This window comes from Passer domesticus, chromosome Z (assembly GCF_036417665.1).
Source record: "Passer domesticus isolate bPasDom1 chromosome Z, bPasDom1.hap1, whole genome shotgun sequence".
In the NCBI taxonomy this organism is placed as follows: domain Eukaryota; kingdom Metazoa; phylum Chordata; class Aves; order Passeriformes; family Passeridae; genus Passer; species Passer domesticus.
The window spans coordinates 28012232-28040079 of NC_087512.1; the positions used below are offsets into that span (position 1 = coordinate 28012232).

The following is a 27848-nucleotide window of genomic DNA, read 5'->3' on the forward strand; positions in this document are numbered from 1 at the left end:
TTAAAAGGTCATCTAATGGAGGTACATGTCATCCCACTGACAAAGAAAATGATTGAAGCAATATAACAGTTATTGAAATAAATGGGCAGGAGATCTTTCTCCTTTTTAATGCCTTTATTAAGAAGAATCAGCTCAGGTGGGAAGAAATCGACGGGTTGCGCCCTCGCCGCCGCTGCTCCCAGGCGTGGCACGAAGCAGGAGGATGATGCAGTTTTGTCCGCTGGTCTGCAGACAGAACTGGGGACTCTGTCCTCACGGGAGAGTCGTTGAGTCCTTGGTTTGTTGGTTTAGAAACCCGGGGGGTCTCTTTCATCAGTTTCTTTTCAAGTTAGAGTGAGAAATAAAAAGGTTTAAGCAGGTACGGGACAATGCTCCCATCCTTAGACGTCACTTTAAGTCACTTATGGCTCGTGATTTTAGGGGTTTTTCTTATAAAAACTGTAAAACTGTAACAATCCAGGGTGCACTGCGTTTCTCATTTGCATGTTGTCTCTGGTGTCACTGGAGGGTTGTCTCTTTACCCTGGAGGGTTTCTCTTGGTATCTTCTTGGTATGCAGCCAGCATCAGGGAAACAATCGGTTAATCACCCACCATCAACGAGTGATTAAGGGCTTTTCTTCACAGGGAACCTAAAGAAGTCTGACTCGGTCTGGCTTGGTTTTTTTAACTCTGAAACTTAAAAAAAATTACAACTTTCTATTCATAACAGTTCCCCCCTATTTTTCTTTGATCAAGCTTAAGCTTGCATCAACTTATAATTTTTGGCTCATTAACATAGAATTTCCTATATTTTTTGTATTGATCATACATTTCCTCAGCACTTGGGTGATCATATTTACTAAGCTTCATTACCTTTTTTGGTTTTTTCAGGTTAATTTCTTTAGAGATTTTTAGGTTATTCTGTACAGCAGATGTCACTATTTTTGTTAAACATGGAAATAAGAACAGACTAACAAGTGTACCCACAGTGAAGGTTATAGTTTTCCAACTTTTTTTGAAAATCCATAGATTATCCCACCAACTGGAATCAAGTGTAGGAGTTTTTTGATTTTGTAAATATGCTAGTTCTTTTATTTCGTTTAAAGTGTTTCTAATGACTGCCACAATTAATTTGATTTGATAAACTACTGTTTTGGTTTGGTTGAGTTGGTCATTAATATGATTAAGAGCCAATGCGGTCTGACTAGATATTACTTCCAATTCTGATTGTAGTTTCAAAATTTTGTTTAACATATATTGTTTCTTCAGTTTTGTTTTTCTCAAATCCTCATATATAGGAACTCTTAAACTTGATCCAGATTCTTTGTGTATTATAAAGACAGTTTGTTTTATAATTTTAATGATGCCACTACTAGACCAGCCTCTTGGCAATTCAGTGGATGTTGTGGTACCATTGACCCAAAACAGGTGTTTAGGGGTTTCCTGAAAGATATTAATTTTTGTCGTGCCCTCCCAATATTTAGAAATACTTTTTCCTTTTACTAGATTTACCAGGTTTGCTTCAGTAGCATCACGTTCAAAGCACCACCAGGTTTCTCCTACAGGGTGCTCTCTCAGGAGTGGCTGCCTAAAGGTGTCGGTGTTCCGGGTCATCCAATATATTTTCTTATTCTCTTGATAAAATATTAGTTGGGAGAGGTTAACACAATTGTTGTGGACTCTCAGCAAGGAGCTTACTTCTTTCTCATAGAAAGGTTGGTAGTACTCATTGCACAGCTCTCCTGGGCTCCCCAGAGCACCACCAGCAATCAGAGCCAGCACTACTACCCTTCCCAAGAGTCCGGTATGGGTCATCCTGCACAGCCTGCCCACCCGGCCTTGCCTCTTGAGGATTTTACTGAGAAGAAGTCTCCAAGTTCTTTAGAGTCTCTTGCTCCTCTGGTTAAACCTCTTTTGATCTGTCCCTGCTAATTTGGTCCCTCCTAGGGGAGCACTCTGGAGAAGATTAACCTGGGGTCTTTGGTACTAAGTTAGGACGACTTAACCAGAATTACTTATTAACAATTTTTAACTTTTACAAATTTCTTAAAACACTTCAAGACATGTTATGATTCTAAACTTTTTTCTTACGCAGTTTATCAGTCTTTTTGAATGTCAATTTTAAGTCATTTGGTCCTTTTATAATAGTATACTCAGCTGAATTAACTCCTGATGCAGTTGAATCTTGTCCTGAGTTAGAGTGTGAGGGTGGTGTAGAATCTGGTCCAATACCAGAGGGAGACACTGACGAATCTTGTCCAATGCCCGGGGGTGAGAGTGGTGTGGAATCTGGTCCAATACCAGACACTGAAGAATCTTGTCCAATGCTCGGGGGTGGGACTGGTCCTTTAATTCTCGTAATGTGAGTCCAACCTTTTTCTCTGGTTCGCACAGCCGAATTAGCCATGAGGAGTACCTGAAAGGGGCCTTCAAATTTAGCTTCTTCTCCTTCCAGGTAGTCTCCTGTGCTATAGGGTGTTAACAAGAATGGCAATCCGAACATCATTTCATAAGGTGAAATCCCTATATCAGACCGGGGTCTTGTCCTGATGCGCAAGAGCGCTAGGGGTAAACACTTTAGCCAATTAATTTTTGAGAATTTTGTTCATTTGTTCCACTCTCCCAGAACTCTGGGGGTGCCACCGAGTATGCAATCTCCATTTTATTCCCAAAACTTCAATTATAATTTGCAATGTTTGGGCCACTAATTTGGACCTCAGTCTGAGTCTAAGGTATTCACTATTTCATTCTGGTTCACTTTTTGGCAAGTTAAACACTCTTTTATAATTGTTTTTGCTAGGTCATATACACTTATGCACAGGTTATTTCTTAGGAAATAATCACATAGTCCTTGGACTCCCCAGTAGGTTAGTTTCTGTAGTTCTGTTAGCACTATCCCAGCAAGTGCTTTGTTTAGCAACACCCGTCCATCAGATATTAACCACTCCCCCATATCCCTTGATGTAACTTTAAATTTCACAAAATATGAGTTCTTTTTTTCTTTTTCCCTACTCGGGTGTGGTTTCTGCTTAAAAAAACCACTTTTACCAGATCTTCTGGTCTTAAAGCTGCTTCCTTTGCTATCTTGATCAGCTAGCAAAGGTTTTACAACTTTAGGCTAAACAGTCTTGGGGGGGGGGGGGGTCCAGTTGCTCCACAGTAATAGCAGCAGCTTTCACTCAAAGGGACTCGAGGCCTCTCTATGCCTCCTGTCCCTGACAGTACTGGCTCATCCTTGCCTGCTCCTGGTGGTGGACCCCCCCACTCCTTTGTGGCCTCGTACTGTAGGAAAGAGTTGTTTGCTCCTACACTTTCTCTGGCTATAGCAAGCATGATCTTGGCTTTGGCTATTGCTTTTTCTTCTTCTCTCCTTAAATACACTTTCAATGCTTCCTTCAATAATTCATTAATATCTTTTCCTTGCCAATCTTCAATCTTTTCCAATTTTCTTCGTATATCAGGCCAAGATTTAGTAACAAAATGGACTTTTAGTAGCATTTCACCTTCGCTAGTGTCCAGGTCTGTTCTAGAATACAATTGAAAGTTCCGCCTCAGGCGATTAAGCCAAGCGGTAGGAGTTTCATCTTTCTCCTGTATACCCTCAAATGCCAGTTTTGTATTGGTTCCTTTGGGAATTGATTCTCTTATCCCTCGAATTATCAAGGACCTGTACTCCATCATGGCCTTCCTCCCTTCCTCCTGGTTAGGATTCCAATTGGGATCCACTAGTGGCAATTTTTCTTCTCCTGATGGCACTTGGGGCCCTGGACGGTTATCTTTTTCCCAAACTCTTATGCTTGCAGCCCTAATCATTCGGGACTCTTCTGGGGAAAATAATATATTTAGAATGGAATTCATCTCCCCCCAAGTGTAGAAATTTGGACCTAAAAACTGATCCACTTGGTTAGCAATGCCCACAGGGTCTTCAACTAGATTCCCTAACTCCTTCTTGAATCCTCTCACCTCAGAAGCAGTTAGAGGAGCATTTACAAAACCAACACCTCCTGCTACTCCTCCCATAGGAACTTCTCTAAGGGGAAAAAGTCTTTCTGCCTTGGAGGTCCTGGATCGGGTACTACAGTATGGCCCATCTTCAGACACAAGATTGTTCACTTGAGGGGTAATAGCATTAACTTGGACCTGCTGTAAGTCAACGGCTGTACCTGGTGATAAGGGGTTATTAGATAAGGAGGTATTTATGTCACAGTTAGGAGGAGGTGGAGGGACTGCCGTAGGAGGGGGAGAAGAGCTTGGGTGCAGGTTAGGTGGAGCTGGAGAAGGGGTGGAGCATGCAGCAGGTGTAGTAGGTATTAGTGGTGGTGCAGAAGCAGCTGAAGGAGTCGAAGGGGGTGGTGAGGGAATGGCCCCCATGGCAGCCGGGAGAAGAACTGGATCTGCTATTTGAGGTGCTCGAAGGAGAGGGTTGTAAGGTGGAGGGGCATCAGGAGGCAAGTAGTCTAGAGGGTCCCACCTTTTACCAATTTCCTTAATTCTAGCATCTCCTCTTTCATTCCCTTCTTTCTTGCTCTGTACTTTACAAATTTGCACTCCTTCTTTCTGTATGGCATTCAACCAACAAGCTATATACAATAGTTCCTCAGCATCAGTATTTTCTCTAGCTGTCAGATAATTACTCAGCTGTTGACACATCCACTTGTCTTTCGTCCCGCACCATGGCCATCCTCCTTGCACTTCTAATTCTGGCCACACTTCTGAACAGTAATGAATCATCTTAACTTTATCTAATCCTTCTGTACTTTCTATAAAGTCCCATTTCTCTAATAGCTCACCTAGGGGACTGTGGGGAGGTATATTCTTCAATCTTTGGCCACTTTTCTTACTACCACACCCTCCCATTATTTTCTGCCTCTAAACAAATCACAAGGTGTCTTTTTCTCTAAAGGAAATATATCTTATTTAAGAAGTCTCGACCTCCTGCCAAAACTCCAATTTCACTGACCCTTTTCGTCAGGACTTTGTTAAGACCTTGGCTTTCTTGCCAAGACTCAACAAACAACCAAAATACAAAAAAACATCCTCGAGGTCTTGACCTCTGAGGTTCGCCTGACCTCCTTCGTCAGGACTTAGAGAGACCTTGGCCTTCCCTTGCCAAGGCTCAAACAGTCAAACCTCGAAACCCTGGCTTCTGAGGCGCCCTTTGTCTGGGCCAAACTGCCTGATACCCTAACTTCTTTCGTTAGGACCTGTATCAGGGCCTTTGGGGTGCGTGCCACTCACACAGCTATTTCCTCCGCACGCCCGGAGGGGGGTCCTGTGGGGTGCGTGCCACTCACACAGTTATTTCCTCCGCACGCCCGGAGGGGTGCGTGCCACTCACACAGTATTTCCTCCGCACGCCCGGAGGGGGGTCCTCTTTACCCCTCTGGAGGCGCCTCAATCACCAGTTCCACTCGCTTCCCCCTGTTCCCGGCCGGCCCCCTCGCGGGGGTGCGGAACCGCGGTACTGAGGGGTCCTCGCTCGCTTCGAGGAGCCGAGCTGCCGGCCCTCGTCTCACGCACACACACTCGCTCGCCTCCCTCTCCCGCCGCCGGATATTCTCACCTATCCGACGCTGCTCCGTGTCACTGCCCCAAGCCGATCTTCTCTGGTCCTGATAGCCAGCTGTCCTGCAGGTCCAGGGTGGGCGGCCGTCCCAGTCCTGGTGTCCTCTTCAGGCGTGGCTATCCCGGACGAGCCCCCAAGCTGAAATAAATGGGCAGGAGATCTTTCTCCTTTTTAATGCCTTTATTAAGAAGAATCAGCTCAGGTGGGAAGAAATCGACGGGTTGCGCCCTCGCCGCCGCTGCTCCCAGGCGTGGCACGAAGCAGGAGGATGATGCAGTTTTGTCCGCTGGTCTGCAGACAGAACTGGGGACTCTGTCCTCACGGGAGAGTCGTTGAGTCCTTGGTTTGTTGGTTTAGAAACCCGGGGGGTCTCTTTCATCAGTTTCTTTTCAAGTTAGAGTGAGAAATAAAAAGGTTTAAGCAGGTACGGGACAATGCTCCCATCCTTAGACGTCACTTTAAGTCACTTATGGCTCGTGATTTTAGGGGTTTTTCTTATAAAAACTGTAAAACTGTAACAATCCAGGGTGCACTGCGTTTCTCATTTGCATGTTGTCTCTGGTGTCACTGGAGGGTTGTCTCTTTACCCTGGAGGGTTTCTCTTGGTATCTTCTTGGTATGCAGCCAGCATCAGGGAAACAATCGGTTAATCACCCACCATCAACGAGTGATTAAGGGCTTTTCTTCACAGGGAACCTAAAGAAGTCTGACTCGGTCTGGCTTGGTTTTTTTAACTCTGAAACTTAAAAAAAATTACAACTTTCTATTCATAACAGTTATTATGAAAGTATGAGATAATGAAGTGCCAATGGTGTGTAAAAGACTTATGTGCAAGTTATTCAAAGGGGAAATTTTGACTGAAAAAGGAATTATGGAAGGAACATAAATTCTCTGAAGTCGTAACTGGACTTCATGTACCTCTGAACTAAACAAAACTCAGGCCATGCAAAAGTTCTTCTCATGAACATCCTACAAATTAACTTATACAAGGAGAAGAAAAGGAGTTCATCTGCAAAAAAGTAATTCTTGAAGTTGATTCATTAGTGTTTATTCTACATGAAGACAGAGATGATTGGGCCATCTGTGCTGTACAAATAAAAATCAATTCTAAAGTACATGAATCCTACAGCACCTTTTAAAAAAAGGGGTTTTTTTATTCTTTGGAGACCAAAACTGGCCTCAAGCTGTATTTCCTAATGAGCATCATGCACTACCTAATGGGCAAAAATGTGAATGAAAATCTGAAAATCCTTCAAGTCACTGTTCAGTGTTTTTAGTAGCAAGAACATCCTTCTTCTCTCACATCACTGATAGCATCAGTTTCACAAAGAAAAGTAAGTAATGAGTCATTTTGAACAGCACGTAATGACAGTACTGGCCTTTATTCTTACTTGTGCCAAAACCCCTTTCACACCAGCCTGGGAGACTAGAGAGTGCTAAAAGCAGCACTTCATCATGTGTTGAGCAACCTTAATGAACATGAAAATCAAACCCATTACTTGAGAGAGGATATAGTAAAGTGTCTGGATGCCAATAACCCTCACAGAGATGCCCCACTCACTGGGAGACAGAAAGAGACTCATCAAAGTAACTAGGAAGAGAAATTATTCCATTAGGCGCAGAAATCAGGAAAATCACTTCCAAGAAAGGTGGCACTCTGTACTTGGAAGAAAGGAGAGCCTCTCTCCCTTTGCAGTTGGTTTTGCAGACAGTAAAAGATTGTGGGGAAAAAAATAAAGGAAAGAAGAGGTCTTTTTAAGGTTTGAGCACTGGTCATCTGCAGGACCTACTAACTCTGCAAGATAGTGCATTGAGCAGACAGTGCAGGTAAAGATGACTGGAGAGACAAAAGAGAAGATAAAAGAGAAACAAAGAAGACAAAAGCTGAGAAAATATTACCAGAGTAAAGCCAGAGAGAAGAAAGAATCAAAAGTAAAAGGGAGAAGAATGAAAATTAAAAAAGCCAAACCCATAAACAAATAACCCTACAGACTTAAAACAGATGTCTGTAATAGGAGTTTGGGCTACATTGCAGTACAAATCTGAGCCTAAGAGAAAACAAAAACAAAACACATGGGAATACTTTCTCTTTCAATTCGTCCTTGTTTGTTACATGTCCTGATTTTGCTTTTGAAAAGGGAAACTCTCTGGCTGAGAAAAAGCCTTAAACATTCCTTGATGTTACCACCATTTCTCATCTCACATTCCCATTATTGGAGTGTTTTCACTTAGACTGTTGATGTTTTCTCTATCATCAAGCAGCTGCATTGAGTGCATCACCTGGGTACGGTGGGATCTGGGGCCTGGCACTGGGGAGAAAAGGGTGGTATTGCCACCCAAAATCCACAGGGATCTCAAAAGATTATTTCCCATAATAAAGGCACATAGGTATCATTCATCTCTTGCACTGAAACATTTTGTTTATGCTTTATGCCCAGAGCATAAGGAGACAGTAACCTTGGAATGCTTTATCTTGGCAGTACCCTTCAGGAATGCTTGTCCAACCTGAAGTTCTGCTGTTCCCTGCAGCCTCCACTGAACCAAGACTGGCTCTGGTAATGATTCTACACTCTGCTCCACTGCTTGGCTCTACCTACAGAGGGGAAGTTTAGCTCAGTCCTGCAGGTTTCTCTTCCAGGATGACTGTTCCCAGCCTCTGTCCAGGAAACAGTCCATGTCTGACCGTGGAAAATGCAGCACAATTCTCCTATGCAGGTTTCCTAGCTGTGGGGGTGGCCCAAGGCCATGATTTTTATTCTGTGTGTAATATTCCCCACACTTGCAAAGGACAAGCTCTTAACAGACCATCTGCCTATGATCTTCTCATGGTCTACCATGCTCCTGGCAATACCATACCTCCCATTACATTTCAGTTTCTTTTCCCTCAGATTCAATAAAGCACTCATATGTGTGATGACAAAATCTTGATAAAATATAAAGGGATAGAAATGGCTGCAAGCTAAAGGGGAATTCTACATATTTCTGACATGGTAGAAGCCATTGTTTTGCATAATGCCTACCCAACCCCAAAGTGATCCAGCAGACGGAGAAAGGGAAAACAGGTTGCATGCCTGCAGTGCAAGTGTACTGACAGGCTTTGTTCTGCCAACTACCTAAACGACTTGCCATGCCTCTGTTAGAGTGGTTTCTGAGAGGATGTGAAATTGCAGTTTAGATTGTGATTTATGAATGCTTTTCATGTTAGAAGAGTGTGCTGAAGCACAAGTTTATCTGCAGGTAGCAGTCCTTGGGTTATAAAATAATTATTCTGTAAAAGGCAAAATATTTATCATTTGGATGTAGAAAACAAAGAGTACACCTTGATTGGAATCTTCTAGTAAGAAGCACCTTAAAAAATTACATTATTTGTGTAATCATGTTATTTGCCATACTGTGACTTTAAAACAAAGAAAATTCAAATACAATTTTCTCTGCTTTATTTGCTTCCAAATTAATTTCACCAGTTGCTATTTTATGACTTCATAATCTCAGCCTTCACACCAGCACTTATGAGACTGTGGTATCTAAATTTTGTTGGTGCTTACTTAGGATCAGACCTAGGAACTTAGCGAACAAGGTGTTGAGTACCTGCAAACATGTGCTTCTTAAGGACAGTCCTGGGAGCGCTGAACCTGAACAGTCAGAACTCAATCCTGCTTTCAGTTCCACTAGGAATCCTAGGCTGGATTTGAAGAAATAACATTTTTGAAATGTGCAGATTTGGTTTACTATCAAAACCAGATGTTTTTGTAAAGTATGCATGATCCATGGATTTATACCTGTTTCACTGCAGGCCATACATTTTATTTAAAAAAATGTTTACAGGATTTCCTATTACAAATCAATAATTACTTCAGCAAACTTTTTTACTTCAAAGACAGATAAAAGATTAGTGAGCGACAAAACTGTGTGAAACAAGCTAAGATTCAGACTTTACAGTATAGTGGCCTAACATACTAATATACTGTTGGTTTAAACCTGAAAGACTTTGTAGCCATGCATATAAAACAAGTCCAGTTTAAAGCTGTGAAAATCTAACTAGCCAAGAGTCAAGCTGTTTTGCAATTGTCTTGCTAAATATTTTCTGAAAAACACTCCACCCATTTCAAATCTAGACAAGTTTATGTATGGCTAACTTGGGCAAGAAGAAAATGGTTTTATCCCACCTTGAATTTCTGCTTCCCAGGAACCCCAGTCCTCTCCAGTGTCCTGTACCATAATCAAACCTACCCTTTCCCATCCCTAGGCTGTAGCCCCTACCCTTGCTGACCACCACAATGCATTAACAGGTAGGGGTGCCCATCCCTATCCAAGCAGTGGTAGTGCAGGCACAGGGTCGCAGCTGGAGGGCCTTTGCTCCAGCCTCTGTTGTCACACCTGCTGGTTATGGCCCAGAAGAACGACTTGGAAACTCCATGATGAGCATGGTAAGAGCTCTTGTCTGCATTGTTAAAACTTTTGTGCTTAAGAGCTTAATAGGTAAATGGGCTTGTCATCCCATCCCAAAACATGCACATCAGCATGTTCATACAGGATCTGTGTGAAGGAGCAAGGAGATGAAGGTTGCTTCAAATTGTCCCAGTAAGTTTCAGTTGCTCTGGCGCATTTTGGATGTAGCAAAAACACTTGTAACTCTTTCACCTGCATCTAAAACAATCTGCTGTTCATTTCAATTATATAGTCCTTTTGTGATTTGTTGAACAATTAAAAAGAAATTTGTATTTGCCTGGAGCTGAAATCGCCCACTAGCACTGAAAAGGGGGTTTGGTAGGTACCACTGCCTGCTTCCCCACTGTGTGCCCACAACAGCTCCCCGTGGCAGCATGACTCAAGGACTCAGTGCCTTCCCGCCTGCTTGTGCACAGCCACCATCTCCTCCTCCCTTTTTAGAGCTCTGCTGCCAATCCACATTACCTGACAGCAAACATGACAAATTGCCACCATGGGACAAGGGGCTCAGGCATTTCATCAAGGGTGGTAATATACTATGGTCTGTCCCCTGTCTTTTGTATTTCCCTCATATTACCATTGCCTTCATTGATCCTTTCCATGTCTGCCCTTTCATCTGCACTATTGTCAGCCTTCGTTGACATGGTACCAGCCACATCCCTCATGAAGCCAGTGCACTGGGGGACTAACCTTTCCACTCAAGATGTCCTTGTCAGGCATTTTAAATTCTAATTAAGTATAGCTTCACTGGTTTTCCACCTGTGAGGGAATGCTATCAAGTGCTGCAGCACCAGGAGATAGGTAGACAATTATAGGGAAGAAACTCATCCTAATTCTGATCCCTTGAAAACACTGCTCCTGTTTTCACTGTGTGAAATTTAGCTCCTTTGTGTGTGTTTTGAAGAGGTCCCCCTAAATAAAATAAAATTTAAAAAACCCAACAAAACCCAAAAACATCTGGGATAAACCATCCTGCTTTTGCAATCCTTCAGCTGCTGTACTGCCACTGTAAATCAGTAGGTCACACTTCTTTATTCCCACACAGCAACTCAGCAGCCACAACAGCCAAATGAAGCTTTTCTACTCATTTGATTTCTGTGGTCTAATACCTGCCAAGTGCTTGACCACAGAACTTAGGCTTGTGTCCACAGCCTCCAGGACCCTGAGCTGGCTTGCATCCAGCTAGTAGCTGAGACTACTACTACTTATCTGGGATTACAGCAGCACAGGCAGTGTGCACAGAGGCCATAGGCACATTAAATTCATGTTGGATCTCCAACTCTTTATAGGTCTTGGGGGAAAAGGGAATCCACTGAGCAACTGGTTTGTTTTTGCAGAAATATATAACAGTTCGTTTTTTAATTTTTGTTGCTTTTCCTATATAATGATGTTTCCATGTAGGAACATCTGTAGAAACACTGACATATTGAAGGTGCTTCTGGAAAGCAGGAGACCTAGAAGAGACATTTTGAAAGGCACACCAATCTGCCAAACGTATGAAAATAAACTGTGAAAGAGTAAACATTTTAAAACTGATTTCAAATAGTTTCAAAGTCAGTGGAGCATACTGCAAAAAATCAGCCCTCTAGTTTTATAAGAAGTGTGCAGCTCTCCATCACCTCCACCCTGGCATGCCTACAGCATGGATCAGTCTTTTCTTGAATGAAGCCAAGTTAGAAGTTGCACACCAAAACTGCAACTAAGGCACTTCTGCCCCAGACCAGTCCAGGAGATCAGAGTACAGAAAGTCCAAAGCAAAAACTCCACCACCCTGAGTTGTACATACTGTCTATGTGGGTACTTGGCACCAGCTATTTCATTTTGTAGAACCTCTCTTAGAGCAGTAGAAGCAGTCTACAGCATCTTACAATGAAAACATAGTTTATTGCAACTATTCCATTTTTCTGAAAGTAGAGAGTACAAACTGAGCAGTGCAGGAGCAACCCTTAGCATCTGCTTTCCAAGTGGGAAGATACAGATAGCTCCCCATCTGATATTATGACTACCATTTACTAGAGTAGCAGCTAGAGGCTTTTGATTGGGATTAAGCCACAGTTGTAGATACTGCTGGGACTTAATAAAGTAGCCTCTACCTCAAATAATGAAGAAAAAAATGTATGCTGAGGTGCAGCCTCTTTGTAAAATGATCAAGACAGAGGTTACTGCTGTGGTTATACTTTTACAGGCTAGGCATAAATTGGGTCAAAAGTGAAAAATTCCTTTACTCTCATTCTCACCCAGATTCGTGTTTACCCTTAAACTGCAAATCTGGCAGGGTTAGCTGATATCAGCTGAAGCCAGCCCTGAGAATGCAAAAAATGCTGGAGGTCAGGAGCCAGGTGGGATGGAAAACTGGGCAGGGAAACCTCCTCCAGCCTCTTTCTGCCAGCTTTTGTTTCTGAAAGCCTCTGCCAGGAGACCTATGTCTTTCCTAGCTCTAAATCCACCCCTGACAGCAACTGAATGTCTTTGATTTGTATGAATAAATTTCAAAATGTCCTGTGATTACAGCTTCATAATATTCCAGAAGCAGATGGCAGGCACAGATGACACTAACAGTAGCTCTAAGTGCAAATAGGCAGTGGCAGAGAGGAGTGAGGAAAGACTGAGTTAGTTTAGGAAAACTGTGAAAGAGAAAGAGCTATTACTTTGAAGATGCAACCAAATAGGGAAAGCAGGTAGAGACGATTCAATTGCCACAATGAGAGAACAGGGCTATGCTTCTTGAACTAGTAGTGCGTGCTTAAATGTCTTACTCAACAGAGAATAGAGGGACACAGAGAGAAAGACAATACACTCAACTTCCCTTGACAGTTAGGACCAAAACTCTGTTCTCCCAGGAAATAAACAGCAGTATACATTTCAGAAACTAGCACTCATCACCTGCAAAAACACACACCATTAACCCCAGCTCCTCCCTTACTTCTGAACCAGGTGATAAAGTTCACTAGTCTGAAATAAAGCTCTTTTCTAAATCATCTTAGGAAAAAAAGTATTTCTCTGCCAATCCCACTAAAATTTAAAAAATCATTATACCCTCACAGCAAACATTGAGGTGATGTTTACTTTTATTAAAATGCAAGTAGGAATGAGAAACTATCCATGGTACTAAATGAAGTTCTCACAATGTCTCTTCAGAATACTTTCACTCCAGAAAGCAAGAAGAGATTCTTTTCTTCCTTCTACAATCCAAAGAATTAAGCAATAGAGATGAAATCTCCTGTAAGATACTCAGTGAATCTTTTTCCTCTCCTCACTACCTCCCCCTTCCAGATTTTTTAAAACATAGTGTACATCAAAGTAAAAACTGACATGCAGTTCTCTGAAATTCTTCTACAGTTTTTTGATTCTGGAAATTTCATTTTCTACCTTATGACAATTATATGAATGAGGATAAAACACATCCTTTGGGGTTCATCTTAGACAGACATGTAATAAACATTGTAACTTTCCACTGCAATGGAACAAATTTGTTTGTAGATGGGCAAAAAGGGACTATGTGGATTAAATGATATCTGAGCACTTGAATATGGATAAAGACACTATAAAGTGAATATATGGAAGAGTGGAAAGGGGGAGAAAGAGAAGAAAAGAGGCAGTGGTGGCTTTGAAGATGCAACCAGAGGCAGCCAGTGAAGTCCTCACTTTTGCTCTAAATGCAGTCCACCCTAGTTTCTCAGTCCCACTGAGCTGCAGCTGTTCATATGCACACATGTGCACACACACACACACACACAAAATCCCCCATTATTAATAAATAATGCATCATATTTTGCAGTTTTTTCTCAGCTAATTGCCAAGTGTGAGTCATCACAAAGACTGAATTACACCTGCCTTGTACCAAAAAGTTTGTTCTTCCAGGTGCACAAAACAAGACAGATAATTTCAACCATGCCATGCTGTGCTGGCTTACTTGTTTGCCTTTTCTCTTTGTGGGATGCTGTTGTTCAGAAGGGACGCCACTGAGGCTGATAAATTCACCTTACTTCCAGCTGCTAAGTAGGAAAAAATAGCTTTGTGTTGCCCTGATTTTCCTTTCATGAAGTTTAAAAAATAACAAAGTGCATCTATACCTAAAAAAGTGAAGGCCATCTACTGAACTCCTCTGCTAAGACACTAATCTTTCACACCAGGATTGCGCACCAGGTTTGCACACCAATCCCTGAAAGATCCTACTCAACTTTATCTATCAACAACATCCAGCACTTTGTCTGTCTTTTAAAAACATATTTTTAATTACTTTGGTGTCTTGACACGCAGGTCAATCTTCATGGTATCAACGGCCTTCCTCTGTCTCATCAGAGTGGGGAGAAATTAATCCCAGAGATGCTGTGGCAGAGCCTGGTGGAGAACACAGTGATGTCTGGGACACTCCTGTGTCCAGGACACTCCTCTCCTGTTGTGGGCTGTGGCTAGGACCAGGACACTCCTTTCCTGCACAAAGCCACTCACCATCCTCCGTCATGCTCCTTGCTTGCTCTGGCTTTCCCAGTTAGATAACAAAAACCTCACTGGGCCACTGACAGTGCAGGCAGCAGACATCTGGAGCACAGTTCCTCTATATTACAAATGTGCAGAAGATCACACCAGATTAACCCGAGAGCAGAGGGAAAACTTAAGGACAGGGTAGAGCAAGGCTAGGCAGGGAGGTATCATGGAAAAGTAAGCTTGGTAAGGTTCTCTTTCAAGGCCATTATGCACTAGGATTCATGACAGGCTTTTTTAGAACCAGGAGATGGCATTGATGCTGAGCTCTGAAGTGTGCACTCAGCTAAATGTGATGGGCACCTATGTATGCATTATCTAGGTAACATAGGGACAATTATGGGTTAGTTTCCCACCTTGTCCATTTCACATGACTCATGATCTTTTGGGAGTTTAGTGACACTACCTAAGCATCTTTGTAGGACATATGTGGCACTTGCATGGTAGAGGCTTGTTGGTCTGCAAGACTGGATCCCCTCAATGCGCTGTTTAGCTTGGCTGAGAGTCACTGCACCCTGTGCTTTGGCAGTGTGGGTGACCCATCTTGGCATTTTACCTGTATCTTTGAAGGATTTGGGTTATGGTGGATTGATTTTATTTCTTCAGTTTATACCCAGGCATTGACCTTTGGCTGTTGGCAGATTGATCCCTTCCCAACAGCTTTGTTCACCCAGAATTTAGACTTACATCATGACAGTAAAGGTTGAAGGACCTTTCTTACAGCTATGCCTACAAATAAATAGCAATATTGTAAGAAGGCAAGGGCACATTAAAAAAACTTGAATCAACCCCAAATGCAGCCAAGTCTTTCACACAGCAACACCTACTTCCATCAGAGATGACAATAGCCCTGTTTGGTGAAAAAGCTCTTTGACTTACACCAGCTTCTCCAGCATACTCAGTCATATCTTGACAGTGGTGGGAAGGAAGAGATAAAGCCCATTTCAAAATGGATGTATTTATATGATTTTAGCAGCTACAGAGCAAGCAAATTTAACAAAGTGTCACATGTGGCCCTGCTGAAATGTTGGGCAAACACTGTCCAGATTGTCAGAGCCAAGGGTTTATTTCAATTTGAATCATCCCCTTTTTCAATCCCCCTGGGGACTGCAGTATCACCTTGCAAAAATTGGCAATATCACCTACGCTGATTATTACAGGGTACTGGCACTGGGGTTTCTACTTGGACAGTAGAAACACAGAGAAACTGAAACACAGTGAAAAAGAGATTGTTTCTGGGTGACCCATGAGCTGTTCAAAGCATTTTAGAGAAAGCATTGAGTGTACTGGACCTTTGCCACACAGAGGCTTAGGTTGCTTCTGAAACACCATAGTTCAGTTCAATTTGTCTTGAAATAAAAGGTTATAATTTTACTTCAAAATAATTGGACTGCAACTACTAGTGATTCGGGAGCTGTTTTACACACAGCTCAGTGGTCTTTGACACAGCTCAGCTTCCTGGGTAAAGGATGGGATGGTCTATATTGTTAAAGAAGCACATCTTATTAGTACTCCCATCAATAAATTCTGATAAATTTAAGCTGTCCTTAGGTTATGCACATTTACATTTTCCACATCCTTATTTCAGTTAGGAGTATTATTTTCCTACAGTACCAATACTACATAAGTGTCTTTTTCATAGCATATAGCCTGATAGCTAATTGGGCTAAGGCAGATTAATAAAGTTTTAAGTATAAGTGCTACCTTTTTGTGGTCTAACAAAGCCTTGTGACTAGAAGAACTCTCCAATCACAAACATGGCCATGGACCAGGCAGTCCTGAGAATTGGTGTTAGTCTAACACTTAAGGGAATCCAGACCTCAGTCTAATTATTGTTTTAAAAATGTGTATCTTTATTTCATGTTACACTGACTTCTGCATCTCTTTAAAGGTGTGGAAAGACTTTCAACAGTTTATAATTCAGCCAACATGAATGTTGTAATGTCCTCAGCTGCCTATTTCTTTGCTCTCAATAACAACTTCATCTGTGATCTCTAAAGCCCTTTCTTTGCTTTTCAGAACTGCACTTGTGCTCTTTCCCAAAGACTTTACTTGCAGCTTTTTTGAGAGTAAACGTGGGGAGAAGAAGAGAAATAAACTGTGTAAGTTAACCCTCTGACTTTTTCATACTGCGCCAATGTGTGTCTCCCCTACCTACATGCAGCAGCCTGGATTTCTCAGTTTATTTCAGATATGTATCCTAGCCTTCTACTCATATGTAAATCAACTTCATTGATGTAGCGTTAGCACTTAAATATTTGGTTTATTAGGAGAGTTTAATTCTAAAAACTTCAATATTAAAGTCCCACAGTACACTGCCTAGCAGGCAGAAATCTCATGCTGGTTAGTCTAATTGTCCACTGCTAACAGAGATATCCTCTTCACTACGACATACTATTAGAGCTATGATGGGAATTGTCTAAAAAAGCTTCTTTCTCTCAATTTTCTCTCTTCACCACAGCACTGCCACTATCTCTTTTTTTCATGTACACACTACACGTTATATAAGTCAATGGTAGACTAAGTAAAGGAAATAAAGACTAGTAATTATGTGTTTCATTCATTAGAAGAGTACTTCATTGAAAATAGAATGGAGACTATTATTTGAAGTTTTATCTTTGTCAGGAATAAATTAATAAACAAGACAACTTTTTAACAAGAAGAAGACAGCAGGTGGTTCACCATACACATATTTTGCTGTCTATCAAAACTGCATCCAGAGTCTTTATACAAAGTTATGAAGTATTAGGGTTCCATCTAAGATATCAAATAATATTTCTGCTTGTTAGCAAGATGAATCATACAGTGTGTCCTTCCTACTCTCAAGCACATTATATGCTCCCATATGCATATAAGCACAAACCCCTGTGTGCTTTGGACTGCTTGATTTAGGTTAATTTCTTAGTTTTCCAGTTCTTAACAGAATGCCAACTGAGACTAATTTACCATGTTTTTTGGTGGCATCACGTATCATATAATTTTATGCTGGAAGGAGCTCTTACGCATAATGCACTTGTTGAGTTATCAGCTGCCCTTCCTATGTAGTGCTTCTGTGTTTAACACTCAGAATTAAATCGCAAGGATTTATATCAAGATAAGAAAATCACAAAGATCTGGTCTAAGCTGAGTAGAGTCAAGCCCACTCATTTTACCAAGTTCCTAGACAGACCAGACCTTAACTTTGAACTAAATCACTTGAATGGCATAAGTATGTTCTGAAAAAAATAGGTTGATAAAAGGAGTATATTAACATATTCTGCATACAGACGTGATTTTCGTGTTCTGTCATTTTGAGCCCTACAAAGCCAAAACTTAAAAAACATACTGTAAAAAACATACTGGACGGAAATTATGTAAATGCAAACCAATAGCAGAGCCCTGATCTATTTATATAGAAATAGAAGTTAATTTTAAAAAAGAGAGGGAATCCATCATTTAGGATATTTTTCAGTGTCATTTTCTATCTTGTCACAAGCTCTTGGTGAAATCACTGCTAACAAATCTCTTAAAATACACCTTCAATACCCAAGAAGCCATGCCAACAAATTAACAGCCCTGAAGCATGGTCCTTTCAGGAACTCTCTTTGGACTGGGCAGCTGCCCACAGTTATCAACATGTACTATGGGAAAACAGAGAATGCTCTCAGCTTCTTCATTTGAAAATGAGCTGTACTCTGGAAAAGCAAAAAACTAACAGTTCACTTCAGACATCTGTCTGTTTAGAGATATTTAGCGTCAGCATCTCAAAATGTCTGATTGAAGGCATGTTAAAATTGGTCCTGAAGAAAAAAAAGTGTATTTTTTTTTAAAAAAAAGGGGCCAGAGATGTCATTTTCTTGTTCCTTTCATGATAGGAAGTTCCATGCCTTTTTATTTCAAATTCAGAAATAATAATATCTTGGGCTGCAGGTTATTTATTCCCTCTGCCACACTCCTCCGAAAATGGCATGGACTCTGAGGGACACAAACATGCTTTGTAGAAGTTTTTAAAACACTTTCACCATTGTGGATCCCCTCCAACTCACCATATCCTATAATTCTCTGAATAACACCTAGGCAAGGTGGCTTCATCCACACGTGTCTTGTGCAATAAGTGAATAATCACCAAGGTGTTCATTGATAAAATGTTCCTTATGTATTAAGTCCTTGTCTACCATTGTGAGTGTAAATGACACTTTTTACAGTGATGGAAGAGAAAGAAGCATTTACTCCAATTATTTTTGCCATCTGACTCTCATTTACCTGCAACATTAGCAAAATTCCAATAGCTCGCCCAGGTAGCTGGCATAGGGAAGGGCACTCAGCATACTCATTGCTATGCAAAGCACGATGAACCATGATGGCCATCACCAGTTTCACAATTATTTCTCCATTTTGTCATTACAATACGCCTCTGAGGTTGCACAGAAAGCTCTATGTCTCAGCCATATTTATGGACACTCTCAGTTGTTTGCAGTTATTGCATAGTTCTGATTAATACTTCCTTCTCTGTGACATAAGAGGAACTGCATTCTAATTCCATCTTTATTTTTTCTACCAGATCCCATATTTCTGCATTAAAAAACCCCAACTTATAAATCAAGGAGAAAGTGTTGGAGGTTCATAAAATGTGAGGCCATGAAAATGTCATCACTATACATTTTATTTTCCTGTCTACTCTTCCTGAATCTTCCAAATGTTGTTAGCTACTTTATGGCTACATTGCTCGTTTGGGATACCTTATTCTTAAGAGGTATTTGGGCCAGGACCTCCAGCTCTACTTCCACAGCTTAGGTGTGTTTGAAATGGTTATTTCAGCTTCCCTCTCCATAGGCAAGCTTATGTCCAGCCCTTAGTGCCTGTAGTAATCTTAGAGCATGCACTGAATATTGTTAATCACGTTTTCCCCATCTCTGGCAAAATTATTATAGGTTAGACACACTATATCTATGTACTTTATTTTCTTCAATGACCTATGCTACTTTTCTTTTGATCAGAGTAGGCATTAATAGGCTTCATGTAAGATTTTGGCTGCAAAGATCACATCGTATAATTGATATCAATCTAGTACTGTGTGAATGGGACTAGATTGCATGGATCAGCTTGCCCTGTAAAAAGTTTGAGCAGTTATCACCTGGGTCTTTATTTTCTTTTATAATAAAACTTGCATAATTTAGTTAAAAGCCAGTGAATTTTAGTCTCCCCTTAATAGCAAGTCAGGTCAGTCCTACATAGGCCCTCTCCTTTTGAATTAGAGTCTATATAGAGTCTATGCATTTCAGTAACGAAATAATTTATTTTTCTCTTGTTTTATAGTACTCAGCTTGATAGCTTACAAGACTTAAAATTGCCATCTGCATATCTTTTATAGGCTGAATCCAGTTAAATTTCAACAGTTCTGTGATACCTCTCTTGCTAAGACAATCTTTTTAGATATATGCTATTGTGTAGTTCAGTGTAGTAACTCTAAAAGGAGTTGCAATGGGTTTATTACAATTTATCTGAAGGGTACAAAGTGGTAAAGTGTTCTTTGTCCAGCAGTTGAGAGCGTGTGTCTGTGTGTGTAATACATATATTTTTGTAAATTTCTGTAACAACTGTTGATGGTGGGGAGAACGAAGGGAACAATTGAATCAGACTGAAGGTCTCTGTCTGTCTCTTGAAGAGCATTGCCAAAGCATTCTGAGTGACTCTTCCAAATTGTGATAGCCGAGATAAATATCCCAGCTTACACCTAACATCTAAAAGGTGGGGGCAAATAAAATCATGGATAAGTAAGACCATGCACACAATAGTAGAAGGAAATTGAAATAGAATGATGCCAGAGCCAATACAGGTTGCAGAAAATTAAGGCAGAATGGAAATAAGAACACTATTAATAGATTCCCCAAATGGGAAAAAATATTCTGATGTTTAGTGTAAGTGTTCTTTGTTTACAAATGCAGGCTACCTAAGCTATTATCTTCAGACAATTTAAGCTTTCATTTATTATCTGTACTTGTACTTTGGGATAACTCATGAAATGACAACCAATTTCTTATGCATCACTATAACTAAAGTATTCAGCATGCATGTATTTTCTTTCCTTATTGTGAATATGATAAAGTTAATCCAGTCTTTTCTTCATGAGCTGCTGTAATACTCAAAGCAGAAGTACAATACATGCTCAAGCATAAGTGTGCTGATAGAAAATGTACCATTTCTCAGTTAGTTCAACAGAATATGTCACCTGGTGAGGGGTATAAATGCATAAGAAACCATTACAAAGGCATTTGTCACATCATCAGAGTAATGTTTGATTCAACACATGACATTCTGAAATGCAAGGAGTACAGTACACTGTAACAACAAATCACCCTAATATGTAATAGAAAAGATATTACAAGAAAATATTTATATTAATATAATACAAAATTAAAAGTATATTATTATGCATACAGTGACCTCCAATCCTATCAACATTTCACAATGCATGGTGCAATAATAACGAAGGACAAAAAAGCAGTGATTAAAACAAAAAAATCACAAGACAGTGGCCAGGCAACATTCAAATGCAAAAGGGGAGAAGAATGTGCAGACAGAGATGGGCTTCACTCATCCTGGAAGGAGATGGACAGCAGATATTAGCAGGGCTGGCTCACAGCAAGCATTCTCTTTCCAGGAAAAAACTGTTGGGCAAATGGAAAAAAACCCCTAAAGACTGAAAAACACTCACACCACTGTCTGAAAGACTAAAGCTTTGTACAGCTCTATGTGGACTTATCCTTGGTATGAACATGTCCAGCCCTTCCTGAATATGTAAAGGAAACATCTCACCTAAGTTAATTCATGATGCAGGCTCACATTTTTTCCTTCCAGTATTGTGGAGGTCAGTCTAATATAGTATCTTTGTACTGCATTACTTAAGAAGTGCCTTTGCTGAACATGCCTGGGCAAAAAGCACAATGAAGTCTATGCTTAATTCATAGCATGGATGTAATTTAGCTCAAACTGCATGATGCTACATGCTTTTCAGTCACAGTCTTCACTGCCTGAAACCAGTTATTCTCCAATTACAGCTGAAGCAATGATGAGAACAAGTGCATTTCATCTTGTTCTTTCAGTGGTGCTACTTCTGCAGGGAGAAGGAAGCATCTTCTTCATATTGATGTTATAGTCAAAAGTATACAACATTGCTTGGAAGCCCTGAAGAAATCTGACAGGACATTGATCCCCTTTCCTAGTGATTCAAATTCCTTCACTAGACTCTCTCCTACTCTTACAAAAATCAGTCATCTGGGTAAATCTTGTCCATAAACACCTGCTGAAATACCCAAAACCCATGGAAAATATTGTGATTGTCCACATCTGTTTCATTAATCCTAACAATAAACAAACAAATAAATAGCCTGGAAAGCCTTTTCTTCTGTCTCTTCTGTTTTGGCATTTACAAGTGCAGCAAGAGAGAAAGTATCTGTTTTTAAAGATGACACACACATAGTTATTGCCATCTCAGGTCCTATTGCATCATCAGTTTAGCAGCTTTCTTCACAGTTATTAGAATAAGCAATAGAATCCTCAGCTCAAATGAACACAAGCTTTAAGCCTGAGAGTGCTTCGAAATTTAAGCACATACTTGCAGTCAAACACATGTTTATGTCTTGCCACATTGATCACTTTAGTAAGCAGGTGTGCCTTCATTAAAAGAAAATGGATTTGCTCTCAACAGAGTGGATTTGAAGCTGCTCGTATGAGTTGTCATATCAGCATTGATTTCTAGCTCAAGCTGTTTTATCAAGACTGACTCATAAAAGCCTATGTCAGCTGAGTGGCTGTGGACAAAAAGTGTAAGCAAGTACATAGAAAGGTGTGATTTTATAGATGACATACCACTGTGAGAGGGAAATGAGACCCAGCTGAAAATACCTTGTTAACATCTCTGTATCTGGTAGGTACTGGAGTAGATTGAACCTAAGTTTGTCAGCTGAATTCAGCTGACACAGGAAGGGATAGAAGAAGATGCATCTTTCAGGCTAGAGGACATGGATCATTTTTTATTTTCATAAATCAAGACAGAAAATTCTAACTTTACCACAAGTTTGGAATGATGTTCAATGCTGAACCTGTGATTAAAAACCAGAGCAGGATCTGCTGAACAACACCCAGCTTGGTTCTGATTATTTTGCATATTCTGATCTTGAACCCAATCAAAAACTCATGCAGTATCACTTGGTTATGCTATAATTCATTTACCTGTCATGTAACTATCCCAGGACTATGTTTAACACTGTCTGATTAGTGTCTGGGTAACCCTAATTCACCATACGAAGGTAATCACTCATATTAACAGGTCTGTGTTTGTTGGTCTGAAAAGATATTTCCATGCTCACTATCTGCAGTCTTTGGTAAACTACTCATATTCTATCTCTTCTTAACAGTATCAAAACATTTATTTTACATACATACATATATATATATATATATATATATATATATATGCCAGTGTTATTTGCATTCAAATGTCAGCTTGACAAGATGTTGGCTAGAGCACATTAAATCAAGTAGAAAAAGACTAAGATGATGTCTCAGCTTTCCCAAGTGGGAAGTATTCACATTTTAGGATAGTGCACCCAAGGTGATGTATTAGTGGCGGTGTGACACTAATGCTAGCAATTACTGAGAAATGCTTATTATACAGTGCTATACTAAGGCAGTATTGCAATAAACAGATAAATTACAGCATTTGCTCAAGTTCAGCATTCAAGTTTTCTATTAAGTTAAAAAAAAATCTTTTTTTTAAAGCCAAGCTAGTTTTTTCCATTGTTACTGATATATGATTCTTCTGTCCAGGAGGCAAAAAATATTGAAAGCCTTTAACAATTCAAATGTCTTGGTGTCTTTTCAGATGTAAGTCCTTTTTCATACACTTGTGCTGTGGATCGAGTGAGATCTTTGAACATGCCCTGCCTTAGCCTCAGATTTTTCACAGCAGCTTTACTTAGGTGACCTGCACCTAAATTGCTCTGGCTCACAAGTTCTTAAGAATGGCAGATCAGGTCTATTATAAAATGGGTTATTTATTAAATAGACAGGAGATTAACAGACAAAAGGCTTTAAAGAGAGTTACTTACTACACAGGATAAAACAAAAGAACTACTAATAGATTACATAAAACAGTGCATGACATAAAGGTACCTATGTAGCAGTTAGGAAAGAAATAGTATAGAACAGGAGTGAACGTAACTTACCACCAAACTGATCATGGGGTACACAGAGACCTTTCACTGAACCCTTGAGAGAACAACTCAAGACAGGCGTCCCAAACCTTGAGGAGAGATCCCCACACATTTCCAGGGAATATGCAAATGAAAGTATGGTGTGGTTTCTGTAGTTTGTAAAGTGAAGTGTCTGTCAGTCAGAAATTCAAGCTCATCTTCCTACAAGCTTGCTTTTAAGACAAGATGTTTATTGTCAGCTGGGAATGTCACCACCACGGTGCCGAAATTACTTGCTACAAGACAAGCTGCCCTGATTGAGTTATTTCAGCAATTAGTAAATACATGCGAGGTGAAGATGCCCTGAGCTACTGTATCAGCTGATAGGTAACAGATCGGCCCTCCTAGGGCAGGGGGGCTTCTTGCCACAACTTGTTGAAAAATGTTGTCATTAGGGACATACCAGGCACAATTCAACAGACAAACTTTCAAATTATACTCTTTTCTGGGGTGAACAGATTGATGTTGTGCTACACACAAACTGGATCAGGAAGTGCCTGTATAAAAGCAGTTCTATAGATACACAATGTAAGATTTTCCAGTTATCAAATTTTTTAAAAATCTTAATATTATAGGACTCATCTGTGCCATTCTCCCTCTCAGAAGCCTCAATGTCTCTTTTCTGTTTTGGGGCCTTATACAACATTTAAGCCATTAGTAACTTCATGCATATGAGTGAAAATCAGGTCCTGTGTGATTTCTGCCTGGCAGGTGCTACAGATGACTATTATTTTAGGATATGTTGTGGGTTAATGCTGATCAGCATGTCAGGCCCACACAGCCACTTTATCACTCTCCCACTGTCAGATAAGGAGAGGATAGGAAGAACAAAAGGAAGAAAAATCAGAGGTTGAGATAAAAATGGTTTAAAATGGGAAGGAACAAGGAAGAAGAAAGAAAACAACAATAAGCAAGAATAAAACAAAAGCAAGGGATGCGAAGAAGCCACTCACCTCCCACAAGCACACTGATACTGACAACTGGTTAGTCTCCAAGCAATGTCTGCATTCAAAAAAACCTCAAACCCTCCCCACACATTCTATGGCATGGGATATCCCTTTGGTCAATTTGGGAAAACTATCCTGGTTACATCCTCTCGCAATATCTCACGATCCCCCAGCCTTCTTGTTGCTGAGGCAGAGTTGAGAAAAGAGAAAGCCCCAGTGCCACACAAGCCGTGCCATCACCTCTGATTTAGTCACAAATCCAAAACAGAGCAGCATCTGGAAGAAAATTAACTCCATCCCAGCCAGACCCTGTATAATGTTTATCTTTGTGTCTGTGCTCCCTATTCAATCCTTAGCAAGTATAGGACTTGACCCTGCATTCAGATAATGCAGAGCAGAGACGCACTGGCTGCAAGGATAGCACACTAGATGAGCTTCTTGTTGGAGGATCAATGAGAAGTGAACATAGAAATACATTTTTATTTCCTTGACTGGCTTTTCATGGGCATGGAATCTCCTTCCAAGAATTACCCTTTCCTCAGCTACACCAGGCAAAAATTTTGACTATTTGATATTCAAAATCATGGTTTTGCAGTTTTCCTCACAGTAAACCTTTCAGGCTGGAAAGAACACAATGGTTTGAAACAAGCAAGCAAAGTGCTATTAGCAGTCTTCATCTTTCTTGATAAAAGCCTTCTCATGGGGGCTGCTGTTTAAAGGCTGTCTCATCAGACACTACCATTGACTATGAAAAACAAAGGAGACAAGGCAAGGACTGGAGTGATTCAGAGGCCCTGCTTTGCTCCACATGGTGCTCTCCAGAAAGCGTGAGGAATTTCTCTGCCTGTTCAATGCTCCCTGTTTCCAAGGACTTCAGAGCACAAAACTGTTCTACAAAAAGCTTCAATTTCATTAATTAGTGGGTTCTAAACAGACACCTAAAGAGCTGTCCTGAAAACTGATATTTATATGAATTATGCTATGAATTATTGTGGGCACCTAAGCACCACACAGATACTTGCTCCCTTCCCTACCCCCAAAGACAGTTTTATGGGAAAGACAAAAGGAAAGAGCAAACCCCAGAAAATTCATGGTCAGTGTAAGAATGGTTTAACAGGCAATGGAAGAGTGAAAGAAGATATAGAGAAAAAAAGCCAGAGCTCATGATAGAAGGACAATCACTAATCACCTCCCATGCAAGACAGATGCTCCATCAGTTGCCAAGCAATAGATAGCTAACCTACCTAACTCCACTCTTCCTGCTCTTTTATTGCTGAACATGACACTGTAGGGCATGGAAAATCTCTTTGGTCAGTTTGGGTCATATGCCTAGTTGTGTCCTCTCCCTACCTTTCACACACTCCAATCTATTCACTGGGGTAAGAGTCAGCAGTGAATGCTTTCATGCTGCACCAATGCTGTTCAGCAGCATCTGAAATGTTGGTCTGTTATCAGCACCACAGGAGTTGTTATAGTGAAAAAACCTTCATCGCTGTCAGACCTAGTAAATGGCTTCAGACCACTAACTGGCAGACAGTCCTGACTGACTTATCTGGCAAACCCATAAATCCTTTCAGTCTGGCCTTTGGCATTCCCCTTGCTTTTCACTGTTTTGCTACATTCTCAGAACAAAGAAAAATGCCTCTCTATTTCTCTTGATGTAGTAGCTGCAAGACAAATTGCTTTTGCAATGAACAGATGTAAATTGCTTGAAATTAATTTTTCTAATATACCCTGATCCTGCTTTCCTGGACAGTATTTTGTGTTTGTAATAGAAACTCTCTCTAGGAATTTACCTGTAGTGTAGCCATGTCCAACTTTTACATCTGAATAAAACAGTAAAATTAGATTGCCTTCCTGTCTTCAGTTCACTGATAATAGCTATGACAAATAGGTTTAACTTGTATGGTTAAGTTCTATCCAAAAGCTTCTAAGTAATTTGTACTTGATGGGAATTATTTCACTGTCACTGAAATAGTAATTCCAGTGAGGGTTACAGTGGGACAAATGTCTTTGAAGTCACTGGAGTTGCAGTTGATCACATCAGGCTTAGTGCAACCTCTAATGTTTACTGGAACTAGTAAAGGCTCAGTAGCTCCGGGCAATGGGATGGCTCAGGGGCTTGGGTTGCTATCTGTCTCCTTGTAAAGTGACAGTTGCCATGGTATCAGAGCACCTCCGGAAAGACAGCTTGTTCCTGCAGGCCTACAAACAAGCACCCAGCCTAACTGGGCTCTTAGAAGTACTGTCATGCCAGGGATGATCAACAGCATGTATGCATTGGCTCAAAAAGAAAATGAGTTAATTTGAACTTGGGTTCTCTGAAAGCTATGATTTTGAACTTCCTGAAATTGCCGAAGACAAAGAAACCTGGTTCCTTGTTTGCTGAGCAAGTCCTATTGCATTAAAGGGAAAAAAAAAAAAGTTAGCTGGACTGGCAGCTGTATTTAAGAAGGAGAATGATTACAGCTGCTCTCTTTTGGGATGATTCACTGACAGCAGTACACATTCAGGTGCATGCTAAAAACACAGTCACAGCACTGGATCCCTTTGGGGCTGCAGGCACAGGATAATTTATCAAAGAACCTCTGAGCAGGCTCAGGCATGACCTGAAATGCAGCCTTCAGACCTGTCAAGCCAGCTGCAGCCTAGGCACAGATACATACCTAGAGTACCTTATGATGAAAACTCAGGTGCCTACGCACTTGAATAGGTCTATGTGCAAAATGGACATACACGAGTCTGCCACACAGTGGGGCCACGCACAGGGGCTGAACAGCTACAGAGCAACTTGTCAGAAAATGTGCTGAATTGCTGAGTCTGAATCAACAACAAGCTGACCATGAGCCAGATGTGTGCCCCTGAAGAAAAAAAAGGCCAGTGGCATCCTGGGTTGTTTTAGGAAGAGCACTGCCAGTAAGCCAAGCGATGAGATCCTTTCTCCCTGCTCAGCACTGGTGATACACAGGTGGATGCTGGGTCCAGGTCTGTGCCACACTGAACGTCCTGGACTGAGTCTGATGAGAGACCATAAACAATGTGGACTGGAGCAGCCTTTACAGAAAGAGAGGCTGAGAGAGCTGGAACTGTTCCACCTGAAGAAGAGAAGTCTCAGGAGGGTCTTATAAATGGGTATAAACACCCAACAGAAGAGAATAAAGAAAATAGAGTGAGACTTTCCCAGTAAT

The 27848-nt window shown here is 40.8% G+C and overlaps 1 long non-coding RNA gene across 11 annotated transcripts in view; it reads right to left on the reverse strand.

The window, feature by feature from the left end:
• The window catches only part of LOC135291203 (uncharacterized), a 79775-nt gene that overhangs the window by 26676 nt on the left and 25251 nt on the right, over positions 1-27848 (reverse strand). For 2 of the 11 annotated variants that reach the window (XR_010354067.1, XR_010354074.1), the window contains one exon: positions 13003-27677. The exons of 7 other annotated variants lie outside the window; for them this stretch is intronic. This is a non-coding gene — a long non-coding RNA (uncharacterized LOC135291203). Of the gene's footprint in view, positions 1-13002; positions 27678-27848 lie in introns of those variants that run through there. 2 more of the 11 variants (XR_010354070.1, XR_010354068.1) reach the window with 2 other exon arrangements.